The 14,625-nt window shown below is 46.0% G+C and overlaps 1 protein-coding gene across 5 annotated transcripts in view; it reads right to left on the reverse strand.

Moving 5' to 3' along the window:
• The window catches only part of BDP1 (BDP1 general transcription factor IIIB subunit), a 2,223,165-nt gene that overhangs the window by 1,141,096 nt on the left and 1,067,444 nt on the right, over positions 1-14,625 (reverse strand). The window lies entirely within an intron of this gene.

The following is a 14,625-nucleotide window of genomic DNA, read 5'->3' on the forward strand; positions in this document are numbered from 1 at the left end:
CTGTAAAGGTGCAAAAGTAAGGCTCGGGCACAGTGGTCGCTTGTTTCTGGATATACACCCTTATTGACCAAGAAAAGGTTGGACAAATGCATCTCTATCCCTAAAGTTAAGTAGAGTTTCCCTGCCTCAAAGGAAACAAGTGAAATTGTGTCCAAAAACCTGCTTCTGTCCCTAACGCAGATAACTGTGCACTGATAGTCTCTTATAGTAACAAGCATTCTTTGTCGTTTCAATCAACAGAAAGCTTCCCAGTCTTTCACGTATTAAGAGGTGATGAAATAAATCACCTTCAAAAGTACAAAATTCCCAGGCTAGGTTCTGTCCCTTTCCCCTAGAGTTCTTCTGTTTCCCTCCTTTTAGGCTGTTGAGCCTTTCTAGGGTATAGGATTCCAGTTTCCCAACTCGGGTCCTTGACCCTTTTTGCCTCTCACATTGGTGTGAGCCCCAGACTTGCAGTTCGTACTGCTTTAATGCCAGTAAGATGGAGATTCTCCTCATCGTCGCACCTGCAACTTCCTTTCCTCTCACTCTCTTGGTGGCCTCTCTTGGCCCTCTTCCTGCTCCCACCTGTGAGGCAAAGAACCTTGGAGTCATCTTTGACTCCATGCTCTCCTTTTCTCCTCACATCTTTGATGTCTCTAAGAAGTCAAACTACCAACTGCACCTCCTCAAAGGTATTCTTCCCTTCCTCCATCCCCAGAAATTCACTGACTCTAGAGCACTGGTTCTCTCTAGGCTGGACTACTGCAACAGCCTCTTTCTAAATCTGCCTGCTTTTACTCTCCACCCTCTGCAACTCAACCAGAACAGGACTGCAAGACTTATCCTTGGCCTCAAGCCCAGGGATTGTATCTCTCCAGCACTGAAATATCTGCATTGGCTCCCAGTGGCTGCAAGGATTAAGTTAAAGTCCCTCTGCTTTGTCCACAAGGCCTTCTGGGGCCTGGGTCCCCAATTCCTCCAACTCTCTCTTCGCAAATACCTTTCTACTCTAGCTCTTTGCTCCTCCAACTCCCTCAGGGTCAGTCGTTTCTTCAAGCAACAAATTGCTGGTAGATCTCTTTCTTCGGCTCGGGCCTCCCTCTGGAACAGCCTCCCTGCCTCTCAAACTTGAGAACCATCTCCGGTTCTGGAAGCACCTCACGACCTTCCTCTTTGCTTCTGCCTTCTCTCTTCCTCTCCCCTGCTGTGCTGATTACCTGTCTGATACTGCACTGGTCACCTGGCTACCCTCTGATTTCGGGCCCAGGTCCCTGCCCGCCCAGTTGCACACTCGCACTGCCTCCCGGCAACCCTTGCACTTGGGTCTGTATCTGTAACCCTACAGTCCCCTTACATACACTTTTGGACACCTGCTGTCTGCACTTACCCTTGCACCTGCCACCTGCTGGCTGCACTTCTTGTCATTGTTTTGATCCCATGTACAGCACAGAACCCTCCCCTTTCTCCTGGCACGTTTCCCCTCCCCCCGTCCCTGCACTTGTGCGATCGCAATGTCAATTGGCCTAGTAAGATCGTTGTCTCTGTCCTCCCTCTGCTCCCCCTTCCTTGCCTCGTTGCCCCTTGAAACACTAGCGTATCATCGTGTTAGAAAATGCCATATCATGCTGTACATATGTTTCACACTCCTGCCATAACATAGGATTCCTCTGCTTTACTTGTTCTCGATGTATTATAGGTGTTTGGTTCACTTTCCTGCCAAACACCTGATCCTCACATCTTGGTTGCTATCGGTTTATTATATTGGTGCGGGCCCCGGTCTCCCAATTTGTTATCATATTTGTTCGGTTCACTTTTCTGCCAAACATATGATTCTCTGCTTTGGGCATTTCCCAGGGTCGCCAACATATAATTCTTGTGGGTGCGGGTACCAGACTCGCAATGTCTTTTCAGGGTCCCCAACCCTCTTTCTCCAACATTTATAGTCACTCTCTAGCCTCTGCAGACTTCCAGAGCCTCCTGGTAAACCTGCATGCCAGTTTTCCTTCTCTTGACAGGGACCATCGCTTCCCCAGTCTCTGCATTGCTCGAGGCTCTGGCAGCTCCCTGGTGAATGGTGTGGTCTGTAGCTGTTCCTCAGTCTTCTTTCTCCACCGAGTTGCACGTCCTGCCTTGCAAGCAGCTCAATGGAGTTGTTGGTGCCCAGAGGCACGTTTCCGCAGCAACCCAAACAGTCCCTCCAGTTTGGGCCGCGTTCAGGTTCTCCTCCTCACGGCTTCCTCTTTGGCTTTTGCCTGCTCGGTGCAGGAGTCCCACAGTATCTCCTTGGAGGATCGGTCACCCTACTCCCGTGCAGACTGCTAGTGCTCAAGGCCTCCCTCCCCCCCTTTCTCTCTGGTAGGCAGACTGGTCTTCTTGCTTCCCCTAGTGAGAGAAACTCCAGCTCCTTTAAGTTCTTCACAGATCTCTGGGGTTCAAGGTTTTCCCCCTGTCTCTGGGTAGTACAATGGTCCAAAGCCCCTTCTGGTGAAGCACCAGATTCCTGCTCCCTGCTGATCGAGGGAAGGCTTGACAACATCTTGAGTCCATCTTACCTTTTATACTGGCTCTAGCCAATAGGACTTTGGGAAACACTAGATTGCTGAATATGGTGTTTACGGGTAATCGTCATGCCTCCACACCTCTCCCTTGTCACAGTACTGATTTTAGGACTCCCTTTTGAGTCATTGGGGTTCTTTTTCATCACAGTATTGGGAAATGAATTTTCCCCTAGTACTTCTTATTCTTCCTCGTCCCAGTTCTTTCTAGGGGAAGGGTATGGCAACAAAAACTCAACAGCCTATTAGGGAAGGGGTTATTAGAAGGGGGTCTAGGGTCAGTTGATTAGCAGGATACCACGTTCTCTAGGAAGGGTCGTCCCTAATCCAACGAGGGCCTTCCTCTCCAGTCTGATCCTCCCCTGGTGCACCACCTCCAGGGGGATTATTGTTCCGTGGACACACCACTCTGGCCCAAAGGGAGAGAGAGAGACCTGACATCACTATGCTTTGGAGAGGCAGAGCCGCAGATCCAGTCAGGACGCCACTCAGAAACGCTGGAGTCCCATCATTAGCGAGCCTGGACAAGGGAATCTTATGTACGGTGGTGGTGTGCCCACGACATCGTGGTGGGCAGTACGCCTGGTGAACCGCACTGAAGCCATCCCAGTGGGTAGTGTGCGAAGCTCCATGGTGCCCGCACCCAGAAGCAATGAGAGAGAAGGCCGAGAACGTGAATATGGCGACACCAAGAAGCACGAGAGCCGAAGCAGAAAGAGAGGTCCAGGGCGAAAGTGCCACATTCCCCTGCACAGTAAGAGGAAACGAGGAGAATGGGAGAAGTGGGAGGCCCACCAGGGCACTGTTCTGAAGCAAGAAGAACTTGTCCCAGTGAGACAAATGAGATACTGAACATAATTGGAAGTGTGAAAATACGACAAGGAGAATAACGAATAATGGATAAACCTGATATAAAAGTAATTAGAGACTGGGCACGAATACCAAGGGAAGAGGGGAAATTGCCCCATGGCTTAAGAAGTGAAAAGTGGAGAAGGCCAGAGATAAAGTCCAGTAATTATGAATGGGAAATCAAAACATCCCATAAACCAATATAGAGAAGACAATCCGAGTTAGGAATTCAAAGAGCGGAAAGGTCACATGTGAACAAAATATACCCAGACTAAGAAAGCCTGGGTTACAAGACTCAGAATGGCATACAAGTTTAGCCCACAGTATAAGAAAGTGTACCAAGGAGAACTGTCAAAAACCTACCTCTAAAGAGGGAACAAAATCTAAGTATGTTCTGAACAAGTTGCAAGAGCTTATCAAGGATGTGTCAAGAGACTATTCAAAGAGAAGACTAGAATTAAGAAGAAACATTACTATACAAGGCAAACGGGAGAAGAAAGGCATCCTCTTAGTCTCATTTAAGTTAGTTAACATAACGGTAGGGTCACTAAGAGTTAGTTTGGACCATGGGCATATTCATTTGGGATTTCCTGACGACCAACTAGCACCTTTAGTTAATTTAGATAGGCAGGGATACCCTTTAGCAGTAGGGAGAGATAGGCCTTTTTCTTATAATTTTTATTACACATCAGTCAAAATGCCCTTTAAGTGTAGGACTCCAGCCAACCACAAGACCCAGAGTGCTGTCTCCCAGGCTCTATCATATCCCCATAGCTATTTAGTGTTTGTATTAAACTCAGTTATCCAAAATAAAGCAGCAAGACCTATTATGGGATAAAGACCTCGGACTATCTATCACCAGCCTGCAAACATTTAACTGGCTCCGTGTTGCAAAGGCAAATCAACTGCATCACTTCCAAAACCTCCATAACATTGGTCCAATATACCTGAAATCTTACACAAACACACATGTACCTAATAGAATGTTGCATGTCATGATTGAACGACCCCCGGCTAGATAAGCTCTCCGCCCCTACTCTCAGCTCAGAGAACAGTCCAGCGTTCCTCTATCCAACGGAAGGAGCTATCGGTAACTGGACTACAAAGGACGTCTCCTCTGGCCAATCCAGAGCTTATCTGTGCTCTTGCTTCAAAGATTAGATTTGTTACATGTGGGCTTTGAGTTGTCTCCCCTCTTCTGCCTCAGATCGTTTGCATTTTAGAACCCTCAAAACCTGACATCTTACTCTGCAACAATTACACATCAATTCTTGTGACATTTCCTAATGCACACAGAAGGGTAGAGATAGAAACAAAGTCTACGGAGAGAGGCAAAATGGAACAGTGCTGTTGGTAAGCTTTGCACTGTATCAATATATACCAGAGTTAATAATGACCACATTGTATATCAAATATTTACAATCACAGTCCTTCAGTTCTTCTTGCTAAATCAACACATTCTTCAAACATATTTGCCACTTTCAACATCCCTCAGTTCTTCTCACTAATTCAACAAAGTTCAAACATTTGTTTGGCATGTCACAAGTCACATCTCTTTAAATAAATAATCAATACTCTCATCTTGGTGCTACATTTACATTCTAAATACAATAAGCCCTGTCCATCCTTTATCCTTTCTCTGATGAAAGGCACAATGCTTCTTAAGTCAAATCACAATGCTCAAATCAATGAAGCAGTATTGTGCAAAGTCACTCAAACCTATTTTGCCATTTCCAAAATAAATCAAAAGCTTAAGTCAAAGAAGCAATCTTATGCTATCAATATATGAAACAATTCAACGCAAAACACAAAATCACTGGTATATAATTGCACAGTTTTCAGTCAAGCAAAACATCAATCCAGTAAATGCTTGAATCGAAGCCCACACACACCTTAATCCCTGGCATCGCATTGGCATCTGCCGCTCTTGTCTGTGGGTAAAGCGCACATTTATATGATTTTTCACTTGTAAATCCCCCTCCCCCTTATCATAGATGCTGTCACTTCATAGGCATATCCCTTGCTTTGACTTGGAAGTACCTCTCCTTCTGCTTAGGATAACTGTAAACAATATTGGGCACCACCCTTCAGTTTTCTGCCGAATTGTCAGTGTTCAGCTTCAAGCAGATTTATCAGTCTCAGCTTCTGGCCAAATTATCTAACATGCATTGAATGTCCTCATCTCAAGACTTCTATGTCACAAGGTGTTTGTCTTGCAAGCAAAATGCTTTCTATTCCTCTAAATATGAAATTAAATGGATTTGATTCCACTGCCTACTCATAACAATGTGTGCGTGTAGGATAAATGTACTGGCATGCTCATATGTATGCATGTATAACATGGTCAAGCTATAAAACTGCTTAGTGCTTTGCTATATTAAAGGTTATGTTGAATGGTTACATAAATGTATGAATGTTAATTCAAAAACACACTTTTCACTATGTGCCTGTGACACTACTACTAAAGGTTGCTTGCTATGTAACTGCTTTGCACTACAATGCTAATCTAGGCCTCTACGAGCCCCGTGGATCACCAACATACTTTGAGTATACTTTTTCAGTGCGAAGCACTGTTTTAAATATTGCAGACTAGACTGCCCTTAAGCATGCATCACACTACTATCCCTTTTATCTATACTTAATTATAACCTAATATATCCTCACAGGATAAAATTTAGGAATCCATTTGCTCATCACTTTCAAGGCACTATATTCTACTTGTCATTTTAAAGTCAAAGCTAGTCCTATTATTATGAGGGGAAATTCTGAAATGAGAGTGCCTCACCTGTTGCTCTTATACCCCCACAGGGCAGAATGGGGAGGGGGTCATCCCATTACAAGACCACGAAGATCATCATAGGACTATATAATGCTTTATTTACTGATATGTTGTAATCTTTTCTTATAACCTTAAAATCAACAAAAAAGATACAGTAAATACAATACACAGTACAAACTACACATGTGCAACGTACCAACAATCAGTGTCCAAGAAATAGGTTCCTAACACACAGATAAGAAATAGGTAAGCCTTCCCCTTCTTTAAACCATGCCTGCACAATCAGCACTTCTAACAAAACTTCTAGTTACAGGCAGAGAAGGAGCATGATGAATAAGTAGAAGAGACGCAAACAGGTACTAAGAAATTAGGAAGGAAACCCAGAACTCACCGCTTACTTATGTAATGGATTTACTTCTCGCACAATAACAATTTTATCAATTTTTCAAAGTTGACATACGCATAGAACTGAATTTCAACCTACATCTAATGTTACCTAAGAGCAGCATCATCCTCAATGGCTCCATAGCTGGTGACTGCTGTAAAAGCACATCTGTGGGCACATTGTGTTTTGAACCATATCCCTATTCATATCATATGTAAATCTGCTACCTTTCTAGTCCGCTTCATCTTGTATGGTTTCTTGCTTGCATTGCAAGAATGATTGAATGCTCATGCATATGTCCTTTGGCCTCGAAGCAGAATGTAAGAGGCTACAATATTTTGTTTCAAGATCGTGTACATATATAATATGCCAAAACTAACATTCATAACTCCGGGCTTAACTTTGCATGCAGTGCAGTGATAGTTTGCCAATAGATCAAAGGAATGCCAGTTCTGTGAACTTCATATTAAACTCTGGGGGACAGACCCAGAAAACAGCAGATGGATGATAACTGTACAGTCATTTCAAGAATGTCTGATAACGTCTGGACGATTCTCTTAAAAAACATGACCAGTTTCTCACAGGACCATTTCATATGAAAAAAACAGTTGGTGCGTACAGCATTTCAGACATGCATCTGAATTGGGTTCTCCCATTACCCCAAGCCTTGTCTATGTAATAAGCCAGTGTACATTGAAGAATCACAGGTATTCGTCCCTTCTCCCCAAAGGGGAGACTCCCCATGTGAGGCTAAGAGGTGAGCATGCTGCGCAAGGGTCTCCCTAGGGGTCGAGACAAGTGGGACCTTAACGGGAGAGATTCCCACTTTGGGGACAAGGACTCTCGTTCCTGTGAGGAACTCCCTAAGTAAACTACCATAGCAGCATATATGGGACTACCTTCTATGACGAGTAGTGTGGCAACTTTACGTTTGGCTGAAGACAATGTGAAAAGAAACACACGTCGAGAAAAAGGGCTGATGTCTTTAACCACGCTTAGAAACACATTGTGTATAGGCGCTATATAAAACTATCACATCATAACCAGAGACGTGTATTTAACTGTGATTACTCAGAGCAGAAGGCGAGTGCTATGCATAGGGGAAGCCGCCCCCCCCCCCCTGCCCCTCTGGACATCATAACGCTGTGTGAAGGTGGAGTCAAACCAGGTTGCGGAGCCTGCAACATTTAAAGAGCAAGAGAAACACAGTGGGAGACGCCGGAGAACCGGAATATGCAACGGCAAGGGTAGTGGTATGCCAAAGAAAAAAGGAGAAGTACCTGGTAGTGGTGTGACCATGCTTGCAGACTGGAGGGCAGGACGTCTGAGGTACAGCACTGAGACTACCATGGTGGAAAGCCTGAGCGGAATGCGATCATCAGCGTCTGTGGAAGGCAAGCACGCAACGAGGAACAGAGAAAGGGACCCGAACAGAGAAGCTGTACCCGAACTTGAGCCAAGCCCTGCTACCCTTCCCAACACAACACAAGGTACCAGGGGAATCTCGTATAGCGGGAGGCCACCAGGGAATCATTATGTGCTTGAAGAAACTCGTCCCAGTCCTAAGGACGAGAACAACAATATAAAATGGAATGATTCGAACTGCAAAAAACAGAGAAAGCAAATAACAGACAACTGTTACGCTCACCTGGTCTCTGCAGGGGCATTGGGGCCTCTGTAGTGTGTGCTATATAGTTCGCAAATCTTTGAAGATCCACACTGCTTTCAAAATAGATACCTCTCTGATGCAAGAGTGTATGCTTCCCACAGCATGCCAACAGAGTTTGCCATATCCTTGTTTAGTGCAAAGTGCAAAGTATTCATCCATAGCTTCTTGCACTACATCTTCAAATAACGGATCATATATGGCTTGTTTCGTAAGTTTCCAGCCCCTGTGTGTGTTGCCTACTGGGGAGTTTTACTACTGGCTGTTATCTGAGAGAGTGTTCTGTGATGAATTCAGGGAATTCGTCCCTTCTCACCAAGGGGGAGTCACCCCCTTTGGGGCAAGGTAGGTGAGCCGACTATGCGTAACACCCCCTAGGGGACAGGGCAAGCAATCTCACTGGGGGTGACCCCCCCTCCACCTAAGGGTACAAGGAATCCCCAAGTGAAGCTGTTCATACACCTCCCTTTTATTCAGAATCCCGAGTATTTGTTGGATACGTAGGGATTGACCCACATCATTGTTAGGGAGAATTTTCATGCAATGGCTAATTTCCCTTACCTAGTGAGTCCCCCAGCAGCTTGGATATCTGGAGGTTTTTTTTTCACTTGGTAAGAGTGCGTTTTTTCCCCCACTCTTACCCATGTTTTACCATGTGTATTTCATCTGTTTTTGTGATTGTGGACTCTGGAGTACACCAGTTCAGTAGCCCCATTCTTTTGTGTGTTACACAGAACCTTCAGTGCAGTGACACGGGGTTGTCTTTTAGACTTCCCACCGACTCCATTTCTGAGGCTGACTACTGTCCACCAGAAAAGGGTAAAGTTGCCATTAACTTTACATAGTCATTTAACCACAGATCCAGTACACCCCATTTTACATGGAGTATTGGAAGGGGTTACTTCTTAGCCCTTTTTATCTGTACCTCCTAGAGCCTCGTTTTGCTCTTAACATTTAGACTTGGCGGTGGCATCTACCCTAACATTTCTACCGCGTTTATACTATATAAACGTGGTACTGTTTTTAGGCTATCATATTAGCCTCGAACATAAACCCGCTTGACCAAATGCTCTTTCTTTTGGCTCTGGTAGAGTTTATTAGCCATTTCTTTTTGTTAAAATCCTTCTTGTGTTCTACTTTGCGCGGCAAACCAAGTTTGCCTTCTTTGTTCACTGTCTTTTGGCGGGCTTCTGCCAAGAAGCCCTCCTCTAGGCGCCTGGGTGTCTAGGTGGGCTGAATGTGAGGGAGGGGTGTAGTCACCCCCTGCACAGGGTATCCTAGGAAACCCAAGTCGCACTTTGCCATGATTGGCTGAGGTGGTTGTCCAGGCTGGATAACCCCCCTGCTGCGTGATTGACAGCAGGCTGTGTGAATGGGGGATTTTTGCATAAAAGGCAGGACTCTTGGGCTGGAAGTCAGAGTCGCCACTGGAACTACAATGAACCGAAGAGAAGCAGAGAAGAAGACTGCTGCTGCAACTACCCCGTCCAGTGAAGCCCTGCTGCAGTCCTGAGCTATCTACCCTTCGACGACCAGAGAAGATCAAGTCCGGAGTCTTCTTCCCTTGAGCTTGGTGGGGTCAACCAGCTCATCTTCCACAGCCAGAGGATCCTCTTTGTGGCCGAAATCGCTGCATACTGCTGTAGTGGTCCGGATAGCCATCTGAAGAGACTCTCCTGTTTTTAAGGAGCGCACCTTTTATTCACCGTCGCTAATGCTGGCTTCATCCCAGCGTAGTGCAGACCCCTCCAGACGTCGTCCTCTTCGTCTCTACGACCGAAGCACCAGGAACCGTGGGTCTGCAGGAAACTACCAGGAACAACTGGCGTGGCACCTGCTTCTTCCTTGAATAAGGTACTGTGTTCTGCTTCGAGGAGCTAGGGTGAATCCCTTTGCTCTTCATCCAAGGCTTGCCCTTGTCTTCCCGCCGCCTTATAACTTTTGCTTCCTCTGTTGACAATATCCAAGTACTACTGGCAACATTGAATCTTAAACTGTCCGACTGTGTGATCCTCGACAACAGGAACCCGGTTCCACTTGACACTGGCTCCGGGCTATTGACTCTTGTATTTCTGTCAACGAGTGTTCCCTGATTCTGTCTGCCCTGACAAAAGTATTGCCTATGATTTTTGCCCCCAACTCTCTCTGGTTAACTCAGGTGCTAAGTGTGTTTTTGCCCCGGTAACATTTCTTGCTGCGGATACGCATATCTTTAGTAAGACCGAACTGTCATTACTGTCAAAAAGTGATCGCATATTTATTCCCGGTAACATCTTTTGTTTCACAACACCAGTCCGTTCAAACATAGGATACTTACCTGGAGTTATACTGTACCAAGTGAATTGGTTGTGTGTAGTGTATTTTACGTGTGGTTTTTGAATTTATATAAGTGTTGTGTTTTATAACAGATGGTTTAAAAATAAATGTACTTCTATATTTTACCTGAAACCTTGAGTCAGTGTTTGCTTGAGTCACAGTAATTGCGGTCCCTTTGTGTAATCTCTGCTACTGCTCATATACTCTTGAGATAAGCCTGGCTGCTACGCTACTGCTACCACTTTAACATACTAGTGCAGGCTTGTACCAAAGGTGAACTTGTATTACCACCTGTAGTCTTAATTGTGTGTAGTGGTCACTAAGGGCACTGCACAGGATTCTGTCTAACAATCATTATGTGCAGGACCCTTTAAAGGGGAACGGCTTGGTTTCTAACCAATTTCTGTTAATGCACAGACCTGAAGAACTGAACCAATGGTGTCTCCCCTCTCATTCGAGGAAGGAACTTTAAAGACCTGTGGAGGGTTAGGAGGATATCGACACAGGGTGGATATGTTCACATAATTTATTTAAATAAGGAATAAAACAGACTTAACTCTCCCTATCGCTATCGGATATATCCCTGGATCACCAACTAAACTAAAGGTGCTCATCTGTCGCCAGGAAGTCAATAACGGAAATGCCCTCTGCCAAACATATCTCTATCCCTACCACTAATAACCAATAACTAAACTGGGTCAGAAAAATGGCTCTCATTATATGCCCCCCCCTCCCCTTGGATCTGTCTTGTGAATTATTCTCAAGGTTTCTTCTTTTTAACAATGTTCTTGCAAACACAAATGTCTCTCTTTCTCAATGGGTCTCTTTAGGGTGATCTAAGGCTCCAAATTCACATGACTCTTGTCCTTAATGTTTTCTACATAGGCTCTCCACCTTCTTTAAACTTTGAGGTTCCTCCACTCTTGGGAACTAATATATCCTGTCTATCTTGTTTTATTTCGCTCAACACTTTTTACATACTGTGCCTTATCACTCTTTAAGTGGCTTATCCACATGTTTTCAAGTAACTTTCCTTGAGTTCTGTCCGGGGTGCTTCTGACCCCAAATGTCTTTCTCCTTCGAGTTAACACTTCACACGTATCATTATTCTTGAATATTTCCTCTGATGTCTCAATGACTTGGGTGTCTCTTCCTTTATCACACTTATGACTAGTATCATTTTAGTTGCCGCTCTTTTTCCCCCACTTATCAAGCCCCGCCCACCTGGTGCCTTCCAGGTTGCCGCTCTTTTTCCCTACTTAAGGAGCCCTCCAGCCTCTTTTCCTTTGCAGATGGGGAGCAGGTGCAAGTGGATCTAGGTCACGTGGCCTAAGCACCACCCACCTTCTTGCCCTGCCTCTTCCTTCCTGCTCTTAACCTCTTAGATCAAGGGCGTCCGAAGGGCCGACAAAGAAACAGGCCGGCAAAGAAACAGGCCGACAAAGAAATGGGCAATTCCTGTATGGACCAGGAGGACCCAAGGCCCGACCCCCTGCTCAGACAGCAGGTTAGCATGCACCAACATGTTTTTACTCCGTCTGTCCACACAGGCCATTCCCACCCTTCTCTGGTCCCCCGTGATGGTCCCTTGTGCCCCCCGACCCTTCTTGCACACAGGTATTGCCTGTTTTGCTCGATTCCTCTGCCCTGCTCCTCCTACCCCCCCCGCCTACTTCTGCAGGAGTCTGTCCTGATACATTCTGGTTTCACCAACACTGTCTTGTGGCCAATGCTGGATTTGACTTTTATGGACTTCATTGATTCACGGTGTGTCACCCTTTCTCAACTCTCATGCTGGACTTACTTTGCATCTTGTACTCATGGTGGCCCTGATTCATGCTGTTCCCCTTCTTCATCTTCTATCCTGGCTTGCAACATGCGTTACTACTGATTTCTGCAATTGTATTCGCTTTCCGCTCTTGCTTTTCCACTCTTTTTGACTGCTTACTCTGTTCCCTTCTCCTCTCCCTTTTCCTATCTCCTCCCCTTACTTTCTTCTATGCGCTTACTCCATCAGAATTGTCCCTGGACCTAGTATGATAGCAACCTCGCCTGTCTCCTCCCCCTCCCCTTGCTTGCCCCCCCCTCCCTCTCCAGCACCACCTACAATGTCGTCAGGCCTAGTACGATAGTCCCTCGTTTTGTTCCTCCCCTCCCTTTCTGCATCGCTCTGCCTCACCTTATGTTTTTCTCCAGCTCTACCAAAAATGTCATCAGCCCTTGTACGGTAGTCACCTGTCTGTTTCCATTTCCTTCCCACTCTCCCCCTCCCTTCCTTATCTATGTCTTAGCTCTTGCACTATCTGAAAAGTCGTCAGGCCGAGTGTGATAGTTAACTTCCCATCCTTACTGTTCATGGCCTGTGAGAATGTCATTGTATTTTCCCTTGTTCCCTCCCTTGCCTTGAAGGGCTTTGAAAAACATTTTAAATAGACGCTATATAAATAAACAACCATATCATATCATCCCAACTCGGTAATACGAGTCTTCCTGGTGGCCTCCCGCCTCTCCAACATACCCCAATACCCATTTTACTCAGGATTATGCTTGCAGGGCGTGGTACTCGCTCAGGTTCCTTGGTCGTCTCTGCACTGTCCATTCGCTTTGGTTTCTCGCTCGCCCCTGGTCCGAAGTGTTTCTGGGCTGATGCCATCACTATACGGTGGATGCTGGGAGCTAGTGTCGCTCTCAGTTCTGCTGGTCTCTGCATAGTTGTATGGGCACCCAGCCCACCACAGGATGTCCGTGGTCACGCCACCATCTCGGACACTGCTTGCTCGTCCACTCGGACAACAGCTTCCCTGTGTGTCCACCTCTCCAGCCCACTGCCATTTCCAATGGGGCTATTTGTGGGTTCTGCAGCCTTGCTTGGCTCCACCTCTCCAAGGTGCTCCGATGCAAGAGGGCTTCCCCTGTATACTGTTCTCTCACTTCCTTCCTGGCTTCCTCGTCCCTCTTGCATAGTGCTTTGTTCTTAAAGGGAAAGCCCCCTCTTCGTCCCATGGCTTGCTTGAGCCAGCACTGTCTGCATCAAAATAGGAGTATGTTGCATTGTTCTTGATATCAGGCAGTCCCATATAGGGTGAAAACGTGTCTTCCATTCCCAAGGAGAAATCCCTTTGGGAGTCCTTGTCTCCTATGGAGGAGTCACTGCCAGTGAAGTCCCACTTGCCCAGACCCCTAGGGACGGTCTTGTGTAGCGGGCTCACCACCCTAGCCTCACAGGGGGTGGCTCCCCTTGGGGAGAAGGGACAAATACTCCTGATTGATCACATACCTGAGACCCATACAGAAGAGGACAGAGCCAGCTTGAGGGCAAAATGCAGAAGCCTGGGCTGGAGTGTAGCAGGAATTGGGGGGAAGGAGGGACTTGTCCTTTCCAGGAGGAGCCTGGAAGCAGGCTCAGGCAGAGAATGTGGTGGGCGGAAGAAACCCAAAGCCCACGGAATGCTGCAGAATCCAGGAAGGCAGGGAGCCCGAAGAGCACATTGCCTCCTAACAGAGTAAAGTGAGCTGCCGCCAAAGCAGCACATTGGTGTCCGGCTGTCCCAATGCCAACGTTCTGTTGGTCGCAGATATGAAGAACCGACGCCAAAGATCTCACCGTGAAGACACCCGAGCTGCGGTTCCCTAGAGAACAAAGTAGTCACCTCTCCTGATGAATGCTTTCGTAGGAGAACAGGTATGCAGCCGATCAAGAGAAGCGGGATGGGGGTGGTTAGGCACCAAACCAGTACAAAAAAAAAAAAAAAAAGAGGTTGAAGGTGGACACTACGTGATTTCTCAGTTCGTTTATCGGTCTCAGTAAACTTATACTGATTAGTGAAGTTTTAGCCTGGGGCTACCAGTCATAAAAAGGTCCAATGGCATAGGGACCAAATAATTATGAACAGAGAAAAAAAAGAGTGGATCCACCCTATTAAAACTGGGGCTCTCAGTTGGCCCTGAAACAGGGCTGTACACTTTAACTATTTACTCTGAGAGTGTGTTAAAGTTCAAATAATGAATTAAATATCATGGATAATTTTCTTAAGGGAAATGTTTATTCACATCTCTTAGTTGATCCTTGTATCAAATATTTTGCTTCATATTC

The sequence above is a fragment of the Ambystoma mexicanum genome, chromosome 6p, assembly GCF_040938575.1.
Source record: "Ambystoma mexicanum isolate Mex_15411 chromosome 6p, UKY_AmexF1_1, whole genome shotgun sequence".
NCBI classification, from domain to species: Eukaryota; Metazoa; Chordata; class Amphibia; order Caudata; family Ambystomatidae; genus Ambystoma; species Ambystoma mexicanum.